At 35.7% G+C, this 22785-nt stretch overlaps 1 protein-coding gene across 1 annotated transcript in view; it reads left to right on the top strand.

Annotated features, from left to right (window-relative positions):
• The window catches only part of Mtpalpha (monolysocardiolipin acyltransferase Mtpalpha), a 255626-nt gene that overhangs the window by 98285 nt on the left and 134556 nt on the right, over window positions 1-22785 (top strand). The gene's annotated exons all lie outside the window — the stretch shown is intronic.

The following is a 22785-nucleotide window of genomic DNA, read 5'->3' as shown; positions in this document are numbered from 1 at the left end:
ATGTGTACAAGGAATATAAGTTTTCTATCAAAGATGAGTCCCACGAATTTGGCTTCTGTTGCTACTGGAATAACAGTTCATACCATTCTTAATTGAGGATCTGGGTGAAGAGTGTGCTTTCAACAGAAGTGTACACAGGCATATTTTTCTGTTGAAAACTTGAATCCATTACTTGAGCCCATAGAGAAACATATCAGCTGCTTGCTGAAGTTGTCTTTCTTTTGTAAAACTTAAACAATTAGAGGGGAAAGAAGTGAATTTGTGTGAGAATGACCAAGTGCAGAATCTAGTCTCTCGAGTAAAAATATTGAATAGGGTAACCTCAACAAAAGTTATAGGCATTAATGAGACTTGGCTAACAGCAGATGATGTAGTTCAGGTATAGAATGTGAAGGATTTAGTATATTCAGTGAAGATAGTAGGGGTTAGGAGTACTGCTGATGATAGCGAATGAATTGCAGCCAAAAAGAATAAGAGAGATTCAGGAGGGTGGCTGTTCATTTGAAGCAGTCTGTTGTGAGATCAAAGCCAGTAGGACAAAATATGCAGTTGGTTATTGCTATAGGCCAGGGAGTTCCACAGATGATGCAGAAGACATGCATTGGCAAAATAGTACCATGAATACATGTCAAGTGATTTTGGGGGGGGGCTTCAACTATGGAGATATAGACTGAAAGGAAGAAATATCATGTGGCAGGAAGGAAATAGAATTTATATACCTATTAAGAAATAATTAGCATATAAGGTGCACTTTTTTTCTTTGAAAATAGGTCTGAAAAACGGTGCGTTTTATATGCCAATACTCAGTTTTTTATTACTTTCATTTCTGGAAATTTTCTCTGTTCCGAGTTATGCAATTTCTTTCTTGCTTCCTTGCGGCGTGTGTGTGTGAGAGCATTCCAGTTATGTAGAGTTCAGTGGATGCGCTTAAAACTGCTTAAAGGAGTGTTTGCACATGATCATGCAAAAGGCTGGATGGATGGAGGAGGAATGAAGTTATCGATAGATAAAATTTGGTTTAGATGCCCTGGCGGATTGTTGAAGAAGCCTGCCCTGCTAGTATGCAATTAGTTTCGCTCTCACAGAACAGAACAAGATGTTAAAAATAAACTCAAGGAATTGAAAACTCAGTTAGCTGTAATTCCAGGAGGTCTAACTAGTCAGCTTCAACCTTTAGATGTCTATATTAATAAACCATTTAAGGGATTTATGAAGGAGAAGTGGAACAGCTGGATGCAGTCTTCAGATTTTGAGGTTATGCCATCAGGAAGAAGGAAGAGGCCTAGCATTTTGCGAATTTGTGAGTCGGTCAAAGCTTCATGATGGGATGCTGTGAAAACTGAGACAGTGGTTAAATCATTTAAGTGTGGCATTAGTAGTGCACTGGATGGTACAGGGGACAATTTGTTATATGAGGACTCAGATTCTGATTTAGAAGAGGTTTCAAGTGTCTCTTCATTTAGCTCTGGATATGAATTTCTGGGTTTTGATGAAGAAGATTAAAAGGTGGATACTCTTTCCTAGTTAGATTAGGTATTTGTTGAAAGTAGATTTACTTATTACGTTATATTTGAAATACTGTAAATTCATTATACTATTGTTATTAAGTTTTTTCCCTAAATAATGTGTACAAAAAAGCAGGTGCATCTTATATGCCGACAAATATGGTACTTTAGTTAGCATGAGATAGTGGGGACTAGGGGTTTGAGAGTATTACACCTGGTCATTGGATCAGAAGAGCTATTCATAACCAAGGTGACCACATTGCCTCCAATTGGTGAAATTGACAATGTGGGTCTTTACTTGGGGAATTGAATGACATTAGGAATATTCTGTCAAGAAGAGGTCTTGTAGTTCGACAGAACTACAAGACAGGTGATTACGACAAGCTTACGACGATGCTTAAATCTGTACGAAGGCATAAAACACTGGATGGTAAGGATGTTATTAGTGCATAGGAGATAGTTAAGGGTTGTCTAGAAGAAACAGTATTAAATTGTATACCTAAGGTGAGGAGAGTTAATCAGGTAGGAGTTAGATGAATGAGTAATATCATTAAGCATGTATTCAAGATACCAAGTAATTTTATATAAACTTATCTTTTAATCCTATTTTCCAAGTAAACAAACAGACAAGTAAGTAAATTTTGAGGCTGCACGTAGTGCAAGTCTGACTTGCACTACATGCAGGCTCAAACTTGACTTACTTGTCTGTTTGCTTATATTAAATTACTTGGTATCTTGAATACATAATATACCCAAGTTAAAAAAAACTTTCTACATCATTAAGCATGAGCTGCAGAAGAAGAAAATGCTCTGGAGAAAGGTGACCAGCATGGCAAGGAAGGCAGAATCAGATTATGAGAAGAATCTAGCCTAGCAGGCCAAAGGAAATCCCAAAGAGTTTCTTATGTGGCAAATAAGAGGAGGATGACAATGGAAGATTAATATTAAGGAGTGATGATGGTCATGAGGTGATAGAAGCAAATAAGAGTTACTGAGTTACAAGGGTAATGGAAAAATTGGTTAAAAAGAGAATTCAAGAATGGGTGGATAAAAATATGATACTGTATGAGGGTCAGCATTGCTTTGTGAAGGGGTCATAAATGCCTTATTAATTTACTCTCTTTTTATAATAAATATCAACATAGTTGGATAAATAACTACATGAGGATTCTACTGGATTTTGCAAAAGCATTTGATGGAATACCACATGGAACTCTGTTATGCAAATTAGAACAAATGGGGACGGATAAGATGGTCAGCTGCTGATCGGATATCAAAAAGTGGTATATGGAGAGAGCAGAATTGAGGTGAAAACAGGTGACTAGTGGTGTTGCTCAAGGTTCAGTATTAGACCGTTTCTATTTAATTTGTACATATGATATAGGAACTAACCTGAAAGGAAATATTCAGTTGTTTGCAGATGATGCAAAATTAGGTAGAGTATTAGTTTATCAAGATGATGTGGAGAGCTTGCAGAATAATTTAAATTGGCTGTCAGTATGGGCAAAAGATAACGGGTGTCATTTTAATGTGGAGAAATGTAAATTATGCATTTGGGATAAATAGATTACAAGATGTATATCACATTGATGACATTGTACTTCAGGAAATACAATCTCTATCCAAGAAGAAACTAGTGCCGCCACCTGTTGTATCTTTTTGTTGTCGAAAGCGGCAACCCTCATTATTGTTGTGTCAACTGTTTATGACATTTGTTTCATTAGAAGTGGAGTTATAGTGCAAAGACTGACAGTGTGTTTTGACGAACGGTCGGAAAATGAGTTTCAAACAGAAAGCTGTGATTGACTTTTGTGTTATACTCGGTAAAAGTTTTACCGAAATGCATCAAATGCTTCAAAAAGCATACGGTGATGAATGCTTATCTTTGTACTCAAGTTTATGGGTGGTTTAAGTGATTTTCAAAGTGGTCATGAGATGCTCGAGGATGATGAAAAGCTGGACTGAGCGAAGTCAACATCCAAAAAATGCGTGATTTCATCAAAGAAAACCCGAAATCGTCCGTGAGATTGATTGAAGATGAATTGAGGATTCAAAATTCAACTGTGCACAACATTTTGACTGAGAGTTTGGACCTTCATAAATTGAATTCGCGATTTGCTCCCCACAAGTTGACCGACGACAAAAAATGTATCGAATTGAACACTGCAAGGACCTCATTAAAACCACTCATAAGGACTCAAACTTCCTTGAAACGATCGTTACTGGTTACAAAACATGGTGTTTTGAGTATGAACCCAAAACAAAGTGCCAGAGTGCTGAGCAGAGACCACCAGAAGAGGGGCATCCAAAAAAAAAGTTGCTTTGAGAAGTCAAAAGTACGATAAGATAATGTAAGATAATGTACAGTAAGATAATGCTGATTTGTTTCTACAATTCCAAGGGCATTATCCACAAAGAATTCGTTCCGCCTGGCTAAACTGTCAATGGTGAGTTTTATCTCGAAGGGTTTGAAGCGATTGATAGCGAGAATTCATCGTGTATGGCACGAATATCACGATGCAGGCAGCTGGTCACTTTTGCATGATAATGCACCATCTCATCGTTCAAACATTGTGAGACAGTTTTTGAGCAAAAACCAAGTTTGTGTTCGATCACTCGTGTATTCACCTGATTTTGCACCCTGTGACTTCTTTCTCTTCCTCCGACTTCATTTGTCGATGAAAGGAAAGCGATACGACACCATTGAAAGTGTTCAATCGGCAGTAACCATGACCCTCAACAGCATCCAAAAACCGATATATAAAAAAACTAATGTAACAAATTAATTGACCATGCCAAATGCTGTATCGAAGCTGAGGGAGAGTATATTGATTGAAATAAATTATTTGAATAATTATAATTGGCCTGTGTTTTATTTTCTATCAAAAGTTCGGTTTCTTTTTGGACAGAAGGTGTAGATGAAGCTACAGATTTAGGGATAGTGATAGACAGAGTTAAAATTTAGAGGACATATTGCTAAGGTAGCCAATAACATTACTTGGACATTAAGAAGTAGAGATAAGAAAGTTGTTATTCCTCTTGATAAGGCTTTGATACAACCACATCTAGATTACTGTGCTCATGTCTGGTCTTCCAAGTTTCTTGGGGATGTGGAAGTGGTGGAGAAGATTCAGAGCCGAGTAACCAAGATGGTGAGTGGTCTATGGAATGTTCCCTATGAAGATGGATCGAGAGTGTGTGGATTGCATAAGTTGGTTGATAGGAGAAAAAGAGAGATATGATAGAAACATTTAAGTTGCTTAAAGGGTTTTATAGGATTGATGCAGGGGAAATGTTTCAGTATTGGCTGAAGGGGCCAGAACAAGGGTCATCCCTGGAAGTTGAATAAAGGTGTGGTTAGTAGGGGTGTGAGGACTAGATTTTTTCTTGGAGAGTTGTGAGTGCTTTATATGTTAATAGGTTCAAAGATAGGTATAATAGATTGTGTGGATAGTTTGGGTCTCCCATGATGAGTCTTTGGACTCCGTGGAGGTGCCAATACAATAATAATTACCCTCGTGTTACTAGAGTGACAGTAAATTGTGACGTCATCAACATATAGAGCATTGTCTACAGTGGGAGGAAGCTATTAAATTAACTTTCATAATAAAAAGCATCACGCATAAGATAAAACCTTTGGGGAACATCCTGTTCTTGATTATATGGCTGAGATAGCATACTTCCCACTTTGACTTCTAAAGTTCATCCAGACAGAAAGTTTTTAATAAATATAGGAAGATGTCTTTTGAGACCTTGGTTATAGAGTTCTTTTAATATGCCATATATCTAGGTTGTATTATAAGCTTTTTCCATCTCAAAGAAAACTGATACCATATATTCTTTCAGGAATGCATCTCTTATACAAGGGATGCATTCCTGAAATGAACCGAATAGTCTAAATTTGAATGATACCCACATTGTGTATTGTAGACTAGATTGTTGCTTTCTAAATACCAGAAATGTTTGGCATTAACCATTTTCTCTAATATCTTATAAAGACAGCTGGTCAGAGCAATAGGTCGATAAATATTTGCTTGTGTTGCATCCTTTCCTAGTTTTGGGATAACAAGGACAACTGATTTATGCCAAGAATCCAGAAACTCTTTCTCTGCAAGTATATTAAGAGAAGGAGGTCCATAGAAGGTGGTGGTAGATGTTTTATCATTTTATAATGGATGTCGTCAGGCCCTACTGCACTTGAGTGAGACAATAAAAGAGCTCCTTTTATTTCCTCCTTAACAAATGGCTGATGATATGAGTCAAGCCCATTGGTAGAAAAATTAGCCTTTGTTTCTCTAGCTACTTTTTTCAATATTAAAATTCAGGAGGATATGTAGTTGTTGCTGAGATTCTGGCAAAATTTTCTTCCAATGTGTCTGCAATAGCTTTGGGTTAGCAATGATACTCCATTATGGCCTGAGGTAGACAGTGTGTTCTATATCTGCCTTTCATTTTCCAGATTTTATCCTGCATGATTTTTGTACTAGTAATTTGGTTAAATGATTAGGGAAAGTGGATCCAGGATTGTTTTTGACATGTTCCCCTGAAAGCGTGCTCAGGCCAAAGCCCTCTTGTAAGAGAACATGGTTCCTGTGAGACATTGTGCAAAGGACAGGAAAGTTATTTCTTTCATATACGTTCTCTTCGACGTTCCACGTGAACAGTGGAAGAATGGAAGGGGAGAACAGGTTGTAAGATCAATTGCAGAATATGAGCGTGTAGGCATGTGGAAGAAAGTCTGTTATTCAAAAGAGAGGGGTCATTATTGTCGAGGATTTTTTTAATGATTTGACCTCAACTATTTGTGTTGGCACCAACCCACAGAGTATTGTGACTATTAAAGTCACCCATCAGAAGTATGGGTTCAGGCAGTTGCAAAATAAGGTTATCAAGATAGATTTCATATTTATGAATTTAGGGACACAAAACACACGTGTTGAAAAGATTATTTTATTGATTAATAATAAAATAATAACTTTACGTTTCGACCCTTGTATTGAGGTCATCTTCAGAAGGATACATGTGTATAAGAACAAGCTACATGCTGTTGCACTCTATACAAGTAAATTACATCTATGTTGTTAACTAATCTTTTTTCTTAGCCTACCCTCTGGTGATAAAAAAAAATTAATTAATTAAATTAAATTAAATAAAATAAACAAAAAATAAAATAAAAACTTTAATAAACTCTGCTAAAGTTCTCACGTAGATTCTTCTGGAATTATACAGTTTATATTGTTATATTATGATTATCTTCTGGATTTGTACAGTACAGGTTGTTATTGAATGTTCAGGAAGGGGGGGGGGACACTTCACCAAGTCTTCTTGTATTGAGATTTTTTTTTCCCCTCGTGGTTGCTATGAAGGTTGTAGATGGGTCCTCCACATTCTTGGAATTGTTAGACCATCATTTTTATTCAGATTCAGATCATGTTTGAGCATTTCACATGCTTCCTTGAATTTCTGCTTGAACCAGGTTTTGACGTGATGTAGGGACTTGGTACCTTTCCAGTCAGTTCTGTGGTATGTTTGGAGTGTGTGGTCAGAAAGGCCGGTTTTTCCAAAATGGAGGTATTTTATGTGACATTTGTGTTCATCCTTTCTGATTGGGATGGTTCGCCCTGTTTCCCCTATGTATGGTATTTACATGTGCAATCTATTTTATAAACTCCTGGGTGGGCTAAGTGTGGCAGGGGATCCATGGAAGAACTGAGTAGGTGTCTTAATTTTGTCGGGGGGTTTAAAGGTGGTTTTGATGTTGTATTTGTGTAGTGTTCTGTCTATTTTTTCTGAAATGCCTCTAACATATGGTATAGTAGCATTCTTGAAATCTCAATCAGAAAGGATGAACACAAACGTCACATAAAATACCTCCATTTTGGAAAAACCGGCCTTTCTGACCACGCACTCCAAACATACCACAGAATTGACTGGAAAGGTACCAAGTCCCTACATCACGTCAAAACCTGGTTCAAGCGGAAATTCAAGGAAGCATGTGAAATGCTCAAACATGATCCGAATCTGAATAAAAATGATGGTCTAACAATTCCAAGAATGTGGAGGACCCATCTACTACCTTCATAGCAACCACGAAGAAGAAAAAAAAAATCTGAATACAAGATGACTTGAAGTGTTTTTTTTTTTTTTTTCCTGAACATTCAATGGCAACCTGTACTGTATAATTCCAGAAGAATCCTAGTACATGAGGACTTTAGCAGTTTATTGTAGTTTTTATTTTATTTTTTTGTTTATTGTATTTCATTTTATTTATTTATTTATTTTTATCACTAGAGGGCAGGCTAAGAAAAAAGATTAGTTAACAACGTAGATGTAATTTACTTGTATAAAGTGTAACAGCATGTAGCTTGTTCTTATACACACATGTATCCTTCTGAAGATGACCTCAATACAGGGGTTGAAACATAAAGTTATTATTTTATTATTAATCAGTAAAATAATCTTTTCAACACGTGTTTTGTGTCCCTAAATTCATAAATATGAATGCTGATCACCGTGTAACCTTAAAAGAAAGAGTCATCATAATCCATGGAGATGTGACCCACAAGCAGTGCAGCCTCTATGTTAAACTAAAGATAAGAGTTCCATGTTAATTAATCGACTGGCCTTTTTTGAAATGATGTAGAGACAGCAACTTAATACCCAACTGCATTAAACTGAAGAAGAAATTTACATCAGCTAAAGCGCTCCGTATCTATGCCAGGCTAGAAAAAGCATTGTTTAGAGAACAAATTCACGAGGCACGAAATAACTTAGCATCTACCCAGGCCAAAGTGTTACAACTGAAATTTGAGCTATCCAGTTACGTTAATCTGGAAATTTGGAATATTCTAGACAGGATCACAGATGACTTGGCCAAGCACCTATTACTCAAAAACAAAGAACAATTAATAACAAAGTTTCAAGCATTAAAACTACAGGAAAGCACAAGACAATTACGACGCCATAATGGTAGGAGCAGCCAATTGCCCACAAACGCAGTTAGGAGCAACCAACCACCATCAGACCACTGTCTGGTTATTAACCAATCAGATTACAACCTCACACAAGGTGAACTCTCGCTACTGGAGAAAGGTTTAAATTACGCCATTGCTCCGAGGTCAGTAAACAAACTAGATATAATATATCATATCGAGAGAGGTTTAAGATCCCTCCCCGCCAATTTAGATGACAAAATACGGATGGAAACTGCCTGTTTACTAAATTCAACCAAAAAATTAAGCAGCAACCTAAACAAAGTGGATAAACTTGCCCTCAAATCCCAAAAAAATAACCGTGACAAAAGCAGATAAAGGGAACGCCACTGTTGTTTTAAATCGGACAACCTACATTGAAAAAATGAACCATTTGGTATTGGACCACAACACCTACCAAATGATAAATTACAACCCCATGCAACGTAACAAAAAGAAAACTACTGAACTACTTAAATCAGTTAGCACGTGGCCGGAAGAAACAATTAAAAAATTAATACCGCAGTATGCCCTCTCACCCAGAATTTATGGCCTGCCAAAAATACACAAAACAGACACGCCATTACGTCCAATTGTGGAAAGAATTGACAGTTCGAATTACTACTTAGCCAAAAAATTAGCGGCCACACTCAAGGAATTGGTTGGTCATTCCCCTTCCTACATAAAAAAATACACAACAATTCATAAACAAAATTAAAAATATTACACTCAAGACCTAAATCTATTAGTCAGCTTTGACATAACTTCTCTTTTCACCAATGTCCCAATCAATAATCAATGATACTATCCTACTCTTACAGAACATATTTCCACACGACATCACGGCCCTCTTTGCCCACGTACTCTGCTCAGGATATTTCGTGTGGCAAAATAATTTTTACCTTCAAAAAGAGGGTACAGCCATGGGTTCACCAGTCTCCCCCCCCCAATAGCGAACTTTTATATGGAAGATTTTGAGCAACGAGCTCTAGAATTGGTGTGCCTAAAGCCCAAAATTTGGCTCAGAAACGTCGACGATATTTTAGCCATTTGTCCCCACAGCCGCCAAGCACTAGATACATTCCTTAGCCACCTGAAAACAAACAACACAAATGCATCCAATTCACCATTGAAATTGAAAAAAACAACTCTCTTCCGTTCCTAGACACACTTGTCACACGTCTTCCTTCAGGCTGTCTCTCCTTCTCAGTTTACTGCAAACCTACACACACAGGCCAGTACATACACAAAACTTCTTATCACCACCCAACACAAAAACTAGGGGTCATAAGCACCTTTAAACACAGAGCTCAAACCATTTGTTCAAATGAACAAGCTCTTAATCATGAATATGAGACCATCAAACATACCTTTATAAAAAAATGGATACAGTATAAAAACCATTCACAAGATCCTCCACAAAGGTACCACTAATAACAAAAATGATTTCAAGAATGCTATTGCTATACCATATGTTAGAAGCATTTCAGAAAAAAATAGACAGAACACTACACAAATACAACGTCAAAACCACCTTTAAACCCCCGACAAAATTAAGACACCTACTCAGTTCTTCCAAGGATCCACTGCCACACTTAGCACATGCAGGGTTTTACAAAATAGATTGCACATGTAACATACCATACATAGGGGAAACAGGGCAAACCATCCCAATCAGAAAGGATGAACACAAATGTCACATAAAAACCTCCATTTTGGAAAATGGAGATATTTTATGTGACGGCCTTTCTGACCACGCACTCCAAACATACCACAGAATTGACTGGAAAGGTACCAAGTCCCTACACTGCACCAAAACCTGGTTCAAGCAGAAATTCAAGGAAGCATGTGAAATGCTCAAACATGATCTGAATAAAAATGATGGTCTAACAATTCCAAGAATGTGTAGGACCCATCTACAACCTTCATAGCAACCTCGAAGAAAAAAAACGGGAAAAAAAAAAAATCTCAATACAAGAAGACTTGGTGGAGTGTTTTTTCCCTCCTGAACATTCAATAGCAACCTGTACTGTACAAATCCAGAAGAATCCTAGTATGTGAGGACTTTAGCAGAGTTTATTGTAGTTTTTATTTTATTTTATTTTTTTATTTTTTTATCACTAGAGGCCAAGCTAAGAAAAAAGATTAGTTAACAACGTAGATGTAATTTACTTGTATAGAGTGCAACAGCATGCAGCTTGTTCTTATACATGTATCCTTCTGAAGATGACCTCAATACAGGAGTTGAAACGTAAAGTTATTATTTTATTATTAATCAGTAAAATAATCTTTTCAACACGTGTGTTTTGTGTCCCTAAATTCATAAATATGAATGCTGATCACCGTGTAACCTAAAAGAAAGATAGATTTCATTTAACTCAGCACTTGATGATAAATAAATTGAACATACTATAATAAGAAATCCCACGGATAGGTGAATCGCTCCTGAGCAGTATTAAGTTGGACATGATGGAAAGAAGTACGACTGTCCACTAGGATAGCTAGTGGACAGTTGTACAGAACTGGAGGTGGTCCTGCTCCTCGTGAGCAGGACCACCTCTAGTTCTGTCCTTGCATACAATGGCGAAATTCCTTAAGGTAGGGTCTTGAGTATGTTTCCTGTAGACAGAAATAGAAAGGTTTGTGTTTCTGCAACAAAATCTTTATCATCGATATTCTGGCAAAACCCATAACAGTTCCATTATAAAAATTTTCCTGCTGTTTTGGTTAATTTTTAGACTTGTCTGGTTTTTGGAAGGTTGAGGGCTTAGCTTTGTCAGGTTTATATTTATTAGTTGTTTTTGGGAAGTATTGATGGTCAGTGTCCATCTCTTCCTCTCATAAAATATTCAATACATCTGATGTGTTAGGGTCAGTTGGCAAGTTTAATTTACTTTCAGTGGGTACTGAAGTATCCATTTTTTCTGTGGGAATGTCTAGTGGTTTATCTTTAAGTGATATTTTTGTCATAATTTTTTTGATAAGTGTCTCATTGAATGGAACCAATTTTGGAGTTGTCTCTGGAGTAAGGCCGTAGTTCATGTGATTAGTGCACTCAACCGAGAAGCACTTGCAGTCATAAAGTTCAGGTATGGTGAAATTATCAGATGGTGGAATTGACATGTTTGAGATGCTGTTGACATTTTCTTAGTTGTCACCATCTCAGCATAAGAGGATCTCAAAACAGTTGTAGCAGTGGTTAACTTCCTTTTTGCATTCTAATATGACATATTTTGTTCTGTTTTTAACTTTATGTATTTCTTTTCATCTTCCACTTAAGCAAGCTGGATGATCTCCCTGACAAATCTTGCTCTGCAAAAAAAGCTATCATGCTCTTTACTACCACATTGGGCACAGGTAGTAGAGCTACAACAGGCAGTTTGGACATGCCCATATTTCTGACATTTAAAGGGTACATCCTTAATCTACTAAGACACTTTAAATGTCAGAAATATAGGCATGCCATATCATCTCAACTGTAAACAGGACAGTTGAGATGATAGTTTTGTTCATCCCTTTCTTATTATATCCATACACTAAATAAATAAATACCCATAGGTTGTAGGAATATGTGAAAGATAGGAAATATTCTACAATAGTAATGACTTCAGGATCTGAAGGTGTATTAGGATGATATTGCAATTGTTGATAGACTCACCTGGCTCACTCATGGCAAGATGTGCAGTGCCACTTAGATGTGATCTGTATAAGAAAGGGTGCTCACTTTGAGATGCACTAAATTTGTGTCAAAAACTTCATGCTTAATGTATATATTGATAAAAGTCATACCTTTTTGTTTATTATATTGCTGACTACCCAATTAAAACATATCAGTTTCACATCTGAAGCAAGAATATTTCAGAATTTCATTGGTGAGTTTTAAAGGGTGAAGCTTGATTCAGGTATACTTTTGTATAGTTCTTAAAAAATGGATAGCACTAATTTCTTCAGGTTTCTGACCCATCTTCCAGTTCTCACTTTCCCTTGGTTGCATCCCATTATTAGGAATTCACTTAGATGCTGAAAACAAAAAAAAAGCTAGCAATTTGAGACCCAGCCAAACTTGGATTCATTATATTTCTTAAGCTATATGCATGTGTATTTTGATACAGTACATGTACACACAGTATAGTGAAAACACCACCATAACGATCTGCAGAAAAGTCCTTTACCTAGCCGTATAAAATCAATGCTATTTTAAGCTGACCTTCATGTTGGAAGTTTAATAGAGTATTGACAGCACTAGGAAAGGATTAAGAACTAATTTTTAATGCTCCCAATATTTCTTCTCAGTTGTTGAGACACCTTCAGGGAATACAAATCACACTTGTAACACGCATGCACAAAGACAACACAATATTAAAGAAACATGTGGGTAACTCTGAAGTTCTGTCTAGATGGTGCACCTCTGTGGGCATTCCTAGATGGCCTAGGTTGTAAACTGGGACCTGTTGCAATTGTTTCCCAAATTTCTGGAAGTTTTATGCATCTGTATTTATTTAGATTAGGTTGATTTCTGAGTGCTGCTGCAGATTCCAAGAATAGTCTTTCCTTTTTAAATTTACTATGGTGGAGCATGGTGGTTTTCTTTCAAAAGATCCTGTGAGTTGTGTCCGATATATGGTCTGCAAGGCCCAACACCTTCCTATCCAGTGGCTACAGTGATTATGATTACAGAATTTAAAAAATAATTGGCTCCTTCCCCATTCCTTGGCCATCTCTTAGGAAAGATTTCAGAAATGCCATCACTATCCCCTACATCCGTGGCACATCGAAAAAAATTGCCAGGTCATTAAAAAAGTACAATCTCTACACAATTTTTAACCCCCACCAGAAACTTGCTACCTTTATCCGTTCTACCAGAGATCAGCTCCCTCCTCTCGTAGTGCTTGGAGTATATGAAGTACCCTGTTCCTGCAAGTTGGTTTATTTTGGACAGACCAGTAGATCAGCCACTGTCCATTTAGATGAACCCAAATCTTACATCTGCAATCACAACTTTGGTCAAACGGGCCTTGCAGACTACGTAGTGGACACAACTCACAGGATCTTCTGGAAGAAAACTACCATGCTCCACCTTGGTAAATTTATAAAAGGAAAGACTATTTTTGGAATCTGCAGCAGCACTCAGAAATCAACTTAATCTCAACAAATACAGATGCATAAAACTTCCCAAAATTTGAGAAGCAATAATTAAGATATCCTGGTTTACATCCCAGGCCATCTAGATAGGACTTTAGAGTCACCCACGTTTCATTAGTATTGTGTTCTCTCTCTCTCTGTGTGTGTGTGTGTGTGTGTGTGTGTGTGTGTGTGTGTGTGTGTGTGTGTGTGTGTGTGTGTGTGTGTGTGTGTTATTCGTACTTCCTGAAGATGTCTCAGTGACTGAGACAAAATATTGGAAGCATTAAAAATTAGTTTTTAATCTTTTCCTAGTGCTGTCAGTACTCCACTAAACCTCCAACATGACGTCCTTCCAGCACTTAAGCCTTAACACACGGAAGCTCAGATCTTCACAATAATGAACCCAATTGCTTAACAAATGACACCACAATCAGTAGATATAGTAAATGGTGGGAGATCATACAGAACAGCGTTTATGTATTTAAATTAAGGGGATATTAAATCCCACATTATTTCAAAGCCGAATAAGAAACTCAAAGATCGGAATCAAAGAGTTTCATGCTGAATATAGTAAACTATAAAAGTTTTGGCAGATTGTAGCATAAGCTAAAGCACGTAGTTCAACACTAGGGCAACTCGTTGCAAAGGTGGGTTAAGTTCTGATCACTATTGTTAGTATTGCCCATAATGTAAAACACATCTCCTAGGAGATGTATGATGTTATAAATTATGGTGGAAGGCCACTACCCAGACCGGTTTCAACCTTTAGATATGTTTTACATTATGGGTAATACTAAGAATAGTGATCAGAACTTTACCCACCTTTGCAATGAACTGCCCAAGTGTTGAACTACGTCCCTTTGCTTATGCTACAATCCGCCAAAACTTTTATAGTTTACTATATTCGGCATGAAACTCTTTGATTCCGATCTTTGAGTTTCTTATTCGACTTTGAAATAATGTGGGATTTAATATCCCCTTAATTTAAATAATCTTACATTGCCGAAGTGAAGCATATTGGCTTTTTTTATTTAAGTAATTTATGAGTGCACCTTTTTGACAACTCGTATAGCAAAGCACATAAGTTCTTTTCGCTATAACGTCAGTATTACCTGGTCTATCTACTCACTGATGAGACCTCAATAAAGGTTGAAACCAGTCTGGGTAGTGACCTTCCACCATAATGTATAACATCATACATCTCCTAGGAAATGTATTTTACATTGTAGGTAATACTAAGAATATTGATCAGAACTTTACCCACCTTTGCAATGAGTTGCCCTAGTGTTGAACTATGTGCTTTAGCTTACACTACAATCCGCTGAAACTTTTATAGTTTACTATATTCAGCATGCAACTCTTTGATTTCAAACTTTGAGTTTCTTATTCAGCTTTGAAATAATGTGGGATTTAATTCCCCTTAATTTAAATAATGTTACATCGTCGAAGTGAAGCCTATTGGCTCTTTTATTTAAGTGTTTATGTAATTGCAGGAATGGTACATAAAGAAAGAAAATGGTAAGAAACAGAATAAAAGAAATGATGGGAAATTATATATTGATAATTGAACACAGAGGATTGGCAAGAACCCTAAAGAACACAAAACAACATGAAACAGTACAAATGTAAACAATAATTAGTCATTTATAAGAAAGAACTACAAGTGTAAAAAAAATTATAAAAATGAAAGTGTAGAATTAATGTTTTAAACTTGTAAATATTACATTAGTATAAATTAACGTTGCATACCTGAAACCTTCGTAGTGAACTAAATATGTGCATGTTATACTATTAAAATTAAAAATTCTTAATCAGCATAGTTTTTTACCTTATGGATAAACAATTATTTCAAACACAAAATGAGCTGTTACGAACTTCATAACACTTAATTAAACTTAGAAATATTGAAATACTGTATATTGTACCATATAAGTATAAAATTTACAGTTTTTCTAAGAGAACAATATCAGTTTATGCCAGCTGTCCATTGTTGGGTTTCTGTCAATTTAGGAAGCTTACTTGTTCATATGTTAATGACAAGTTATAAAGTTGACTGACTGCTGAAGCTTTCAGGTTAATTTTGATGTGAATGGTACAGATTGAATGAATGATGATGGGCTGGCAGTTTACAACTTAGCCAACCAAAGTGCATTTTATTGGCTTAAATCAAAATAAAACAATGGTACAACATGATAAAATTTCACTTGCTGAGGATTGTCTGTTTAAACAGGGCTTACAGAGCAAACATTCAAATATCCAGCTACTGGAGCAAGCCCTAACTCAACAACAGAGTTCATGATAAGCATGATCAACATAAGAAGCATCAATGGAAAAGAAATGGAATTAGCAGAAGAATTGGATAAGTACTAGATCGACATAATTGATGCTACTATAGTTCACCCACCGTTTGTAGGTCTCTGCTTGGCGTCTTGCCAAGAATAGTCGATTCATGCTGAAGGGGAGAAAGAAATGAAGGATGTACAAATTGGTTGCCACTATGCGAAATCATGTGCTTTATAGGTAAAATTTTCCAACTGTTAATACAAGCAACATAGTTAACTACAATAATCATAAAAGAGAAGTTCATTTTCTGATCTGTAATAATAAACAACTCATCCTACAATACGGAGTGATTACCCTATTATCGGAATGGATTCCCCTTTTTCTGACATGCGCAGAAGTGTCGAAGGATCTCTAATCGGTGGGCGAACTATAGAAGAAAAAAAACAGATGAGATTCTTCTAAATAACAAATACAAGATGTTATAATAAGGTAATAATGATTGTGGAAAAGCAGTATCAGCTCTAACATTAAACACCAATTATGAGGATAATCTTGTGTTATGTCATCTTTTTCACTATATTTTACCCTTGTTCTATCTCTAAATAGCCTATTTTCTAATCTACTGTTGTGCCTTTAAATATTAATTCAGTACTATTTCCTTTTCGGATATTGGCAAAATTTATTTTATGCTGCACCAGCCAATATCCTATAACAGAAGAGACTCTTGTTCAGGGAAATAATTCTAAATTCAAAACGGATACACACAATAATTGATCTTATGCTAGCGCTGTGCAGATTCAGTTAGCAGTCGTGACCCGAATCTCACTTAAGCAATAATATCTAATTCCTTCCCACCAAAAGGTTCTATTTCATAAGTGGTGTTTTGAATTTGTAATCAGGCATAAACTCAGGTATAAGGTACCTGAGTTTATGTATTTGAATATTAAGAAAATTCAAATACTCAATAGAACAAAACTCACTCTAAGTTAAAGATCATACTAAATCACAACAATGAATTTGAGCAAGCTAAATCCTTCAATTACGAAAGGATAAGATTAAGTGTAAGCATAACACTACTAGGATATAATTCCTTTCACAAGTTATTCACAGAACACATGTTGAACACTTTCATTAATACTCTATCAATAACCATCTTAATTCTAAATTTCATTAGTCAAGCCTAGCCATTCTCAATCAAAATACTGCCTATCAACAATTCTTCTTTGTTCCACGGGATCCTAACTAATTTACTTAAAAGTTCTCTATTAGTGTTCTTAGTTTACAGTATACACAAATTTTTTATTCTTCTAAGCGATTTTTAACATAGAATGAAATTCTTTACATTACCGGATCCTTTCTGATTTCATGCCACCATCTAATGTAGATCTGGATTACCTTACTGTGGTTATCAGCCGTCTTTGCGCCTGGCGATGCACTACGCTTTTCTTTGAATCATTTCCGGGCTGTGGCGTGCTATCTACCACTCCGCAGGAAATTTTCTCCGTTCTCCTCGATGGGACTTTATTCGAAGGCTCGATTCTACATAGGACGTCGTAACACGATCAGCTTTGCTTGGAAATCCTAAAGTGTTCTCAAGAATAGGTCTCGTCATCCGACATCACTAGTCAACCCACCGCTCTCTCTCACTAATCCCCCGACAAAACTCTTAAAACTGGAATCCAGGAACCGAAGAAAAAAAAGCCCTGTAATATCGCGCATCATCTTTTATTCAACCTATCAGGCGCCCTCTATTCGATGTGTTTTTTTATCCACAAACCCCATCGTTCATGCCCCTTGGGTGATCCTACACTCTCCCTAATCTGTTAGGTTACCCTATTCCAGGTAGTCATTCTGACGTCACTTTCCACATAGGTACAGCCTCCATTGCTATGCTCGACTCATATAGATTATACACGATTATTCCAGATTACTACTTATTATCTTTCTGGAAATTTCATAATGTACTTAGACAACTTAATGGGATTTACAAATAACTTAACAATTCCCTTACATAATTCTTACTATTCTGACACAAAATTCTCTGCTTCTCATTTCAGTTATACAGGAATAAATTTCAATATATTGCACATATGGGCTACACATTATCACATAACATAAAGAAATTTTTCATAATTATTGGCTGATGTACAATTATCTCCTTAATTAGTAATATTTATCATGTTAAATCCTGAATAAAGAATTTACTTGTAAAGTTCTCCATTCAGGATCTAACACTTGAATGGTAGGCAATATCAAGTAGAGTGATGTGGGAAAATATCAGAATGAGAAACTGAACACTCACAGGAGGTTCTAATAAAGAGAAATGGAGAAATTTTTGAGGCATTAGAGAGAGCAGCTAACACAAAAAAAAAAAAAGAAGGAAAAGTCACTTCTTGTTGGAGATCTAAACAGCAGAGTAGCAAATGATTACCAGACATGTATATAAATGTTTTCAGAAAATTTGGAAAAAAGAGAAAACCTAATAATAATGGTGAGTACTTGATGGATTTCTGTTCAGAAGATGGACCAGACATTACCATATTCCAACATAATGATGCACAAATTCATATGGAAAGAAGACACAACAAATAAGAAAATCTCATTGACTATGTTATTATTGATAGTGGTATCTTCATAGCAGCTCAGGATACAAAGAGTATATAGAGGGATTTGAAAAGGAAGTGACCTGCCACTTAGTTTTGAGCAGGATAAAATTGAATATTGTATTGAAAAGAAAAGAATAAAATTGAGCAGTTCTCAGAGGTGAAGTGTAAACTCAAATACGCAAATATTATTCAAGTAAAAATTAGAGTTTGAGAACAGGAATCAAACGTTGGAGATTTAATGGCAGACTCTTGAGAAAACATTGATTTCAGCCGCAGATATATGTGGTGAGGTTGTCTGCACTTCCTGCTGAGTATTCCTGATAATATTTTTGCGAACATACTTGAGAAAAAGGTAAGAAAAATTATGGAAACATTGTAAGTATTGTAGAAAAATTGTAAGAAACCCCTCTAGTTTTCTTCTCCAAGTTTCCTTGGAGAACAAACTGGATTCAGGCCTTGTCAGGATCAGATTTTCACTTTAAGACTAATGTTTCAAAAGTCATGGGAATGCAACAAAGATCTCTAAGTTTTCTAGATCTGGAAAAGGCATATATAACAAAGTTTCAAGAGAAAAACTCTTCAGAACACTTCGGTTATATGTTGTAAAACATATTACACCCATTTAAAACATATTATACCCATGTACACGGTTTTACAACATATATACCCATATATATATATGTTGTAAAACAGTGTACTTTGCAGTGCACAGTCTCCATTTGTGTAAGTCAGCAGTTAGAATTGAAAGAGGTGCCAAATAGGGTTTGATGTTAAAACAGGTATGAGACAAAAGTGCATATTATTTCCTACTATGAAGAAAAAGGGCATTAAACCTGATATCCAAATTGTAGATGTTAATCTCAGATCTTTGCTTCATTTAGATTGATGTTATATTAATAAATAAATATAGTCTGTAAGATTCCCTGAGTAACTGATGTAATATATTACTATGAAAATGAGCAGTAAAAAGACAAAGATATTAAAAATAGGCAGAAACACCTCAAAACATCAACTACATTCTGAATGGAAAATCTATAGAGCAAATAAATCATCTCAGCTATTTAGGCACAACTTTTAATGGAGGCAGCAAATTAAATATGGCAATAAATAACAGATGAAAATAACTGTATCAATTCACCAAGATCTTAGTGAATTGATACAGTAAGAAGTGTCTTAGAAGACAGAAATATGTGACAATATTGGAGTACTGACAGATAACAGATTAATTTGGAGGAAAATTGTCAATCTGAAGTTAGTACTACATGAAAAAAAAATATTATCACTCTCATAATATCCTTTACATCGCTGAGGATACAATATCAGGAATTTAATGAAGATGGTGGAGGAATTGCTAAATGATACAAGAAGTGATTTAATGTCATATAGTCAAAGTCAAGAATGGAGTCAGTAGTACTTTTCCATACTTTTGATTGGAAAAAGCCATTGAAAACCTGAAATGTGGAACCGTAGCTAGAGTAGATAATATTTGACCAGAAATGCTTAAATATGGAGATAATAGAAATAAGTTTTATGGTGACTAGTTGCTTAACTCAGATGACTTGATCATGGATCAAATTCCAGATGATTGTAGCAGAGCTCTGATGGTAATAACTATCTGTAAGAAAGAAAATAAAACTGAATGTGACATTAAAGAGTAAGTTTATTTTTCACTTGGTTAGACTATAATAAATTTAGTTTAATCCTTTATCCAAGTGTAAGCAAACACTGGATAAAGGTTTAAACTGTTTGCTTACACTTGGATAAAGGATTAAACTAAATTTATTATAATCTAACCAAGTGAAAAATAAACTTCCAACATCTTTCTCTAAATCCAGAGTAATTCAATTAAAAGGTGGTAGACCTGTTGGCAACACCTATAGGTAAATATGACCTCTCCCATTGCTTCTGCCTTAATATCTCCACGTTTGGGTCTGCTTCCCACTGAAGAGACCTCAATAAAGATTGAAACTGGTCTGGGTAGTGGCCCTTCTCTTAATGCATAGCAGTATACATGTCCGCAAGGAGATGTGCTTTGTATTATGGGAGATACTGAGACAAGGAGTGATGGGAACTTGGTCCACCTTTGCTTGGAGTTGCCTGGTGTTGCACTACCTTACCCCAGTCCTGAAGATATTTTGAGGTGCAAACTTTGTTTGCTTACACTTGGATAAAGGATTAAACTAAATTTATTATTAAAGAGGAATTTTCTTTCTGAGTATTCCAGATAAGTTATGCAAGCAAAGTTGAGAAGAGGTTAAGAAAAATTGTAGAACTTGCTGAGTTCAGATTTTCACTTTAAGACAAATAGTTGTGTTGGTGGGTTTATGCAGTGAGATATGCCTTAGAACACTGAAATGTAAGAACTGACAATTTTGAATCTCTCACGAATAACAGACTGATTTGGAGGAAAATTGTCTGTAAGAAGTTAGTAGTGATAGAAACTTTTCACTTAATTCTATCATACTTTGTTGAGCGTGCATGTTATTCATTTGATTAAGATAGTGGTACAGATTGCACATTTAATTTATTATGAAGCGTTTAATAGTGTAATCAATTTTTATACTAACATAACATTTCTAAATTTAAACATTAAATCTGCCTGTTGGTGTTTTTTTATGTTTGGTTCCTGCCAGTTTCACCATTTCATTTGTTCTATTTTCTACCATTCCTTTTATTTTATATTTCCTGCCACTTCCTTTGATCTCCCATCACTTTATTTGCATGAAAAAAAACTTTTTTTTTCTTATATTCACTATTGTGAACATTGTGATATACCAAATTTATTTCTCTGCTCCCTAGGGGCTTGATAGCAAGCAAGCATCTACTGTATACTATAATGATTATGATATTTCAGACTAGGGCATCACCTACTGTTCCATAATCCTTTCTTTTGCTAGGGAAAAGTAAAATACTGAATAGCCTTCACATGTTGATGCGTGGAAGTGTCTGCTTGTGCCAACTGCCTTTGGGAACTCCCTTCAGAATATGTATGTTACTTCCTCTTTGGACAGATGCATTTTCACACAGTTCATACGGCATGTTAGTTACAACTTTTTCAGTAGAATGTTATTTGTAAAATTAGCATTTGTGAACTATCAGTACTATCAAGTAGAATGTTTCTCTATCAGACGGTTAACCATTATAATAATACAGAAGATGTATCTGACTGCCAAAGAATAAATCAACCACGCTGTGTTGGGATGTGAAGACATGCCTCTGATGTTATCCTGTGAGAGCACAGAAAATGATGTCATGTACTAACCAATGTCCTGGGGGTGATAGCCTATCATTGTTCTACTGGACACTTCCTAACACCACAAATTATGTGACAGAGAGTGATAAAATCAAAGGCACTTCTCTGGTGGTATGCAAATAACAGACAGAGATATTCTCTTCACAGAGGAGATTTTCACTTTAAGAGATTTAACCATCCAAACGATCAGAAATATACCATAGATGGTTGCACAGCATGTACCTTTGTACCCAGGATGTTAAATATAGCACATGCTTGCACATAAATGTCTTGAGGATGTGAGACTACCACCCTGTTTATTTAAGTGCTTGAATTGGTTTGGGGGAAGGGGGGAAGCACATGTTATGGTAAATTTTTTATGAAGAGAAGTTTAAATATTGGATCTTTTTATTTAAAAAAAAAAAAAATCATCATATTATTTCATGCACATGTTCCAAGTTTGCGTAAAAATTGCCAGTATTCTGACATGAAATATAATATCAAAATTTGCAGATATCTGCATTTTTTTTTCTAATATGATTACCATCCATTAAAGGTTGTATAGTACGTCCACACTTTAGAGAGCCGTCATTGGCTTGGTGCCAAGAAGAGTCAATTCGTGTTGAAGGGGAGAAAGAAATAAGATGTACAAATTGGTCACCAACACACGAAATCACATGCTTTATACGAAAAATTTTCCAACTGTTATACAAGCAAAATAGTTACCACTTTAAAAACTATAAGGATCATAAAAGAGAAGTTAATTTTCCAACGTGTAATCATAAACACTCATTCCACAATACGGATTGATTACCCTATTATTGCAATGGATTCTCCATGAGCAGAAGTGTCTAAAACCAGCACATTAGTGCTCTTTGTAAGTTAAGGATTTTTTTTTTTTTTTTTTTTTTTTTTTTTTTTTTTTTTTTTGTGAGACAAAAAAAAAAAGCTTTTTAAGACACTTCAGACTTCCAATAAGTGTGTGTTGGGGGTGGGGTGGGGCAGTAAAATGAGTTTTTAATGGCACTTGTTATATAGTGAAGATTAATTGAAAATGCATATTC

The sequence above is a fragment of the Typopeltis vanoorti genome, chromosome 4 (genome assembly GCF_054136105.1).
Source record: "Typopeltis vanoorti isolate ZY-2024b chromosome 4, IOZ_Tvanoo_1.0, whole genome shotgun sequence".
Classification (NCBI taxonomy): Eukaryota; Metazoa; Arthropoda; class Arachnida; order Uropygi; family Thelyphonidae; genus Typopeltis; species Typopeltis vanoorti.
This window is presented reverse-complemented; position numbering and strand designations above follow the sequence as displayed.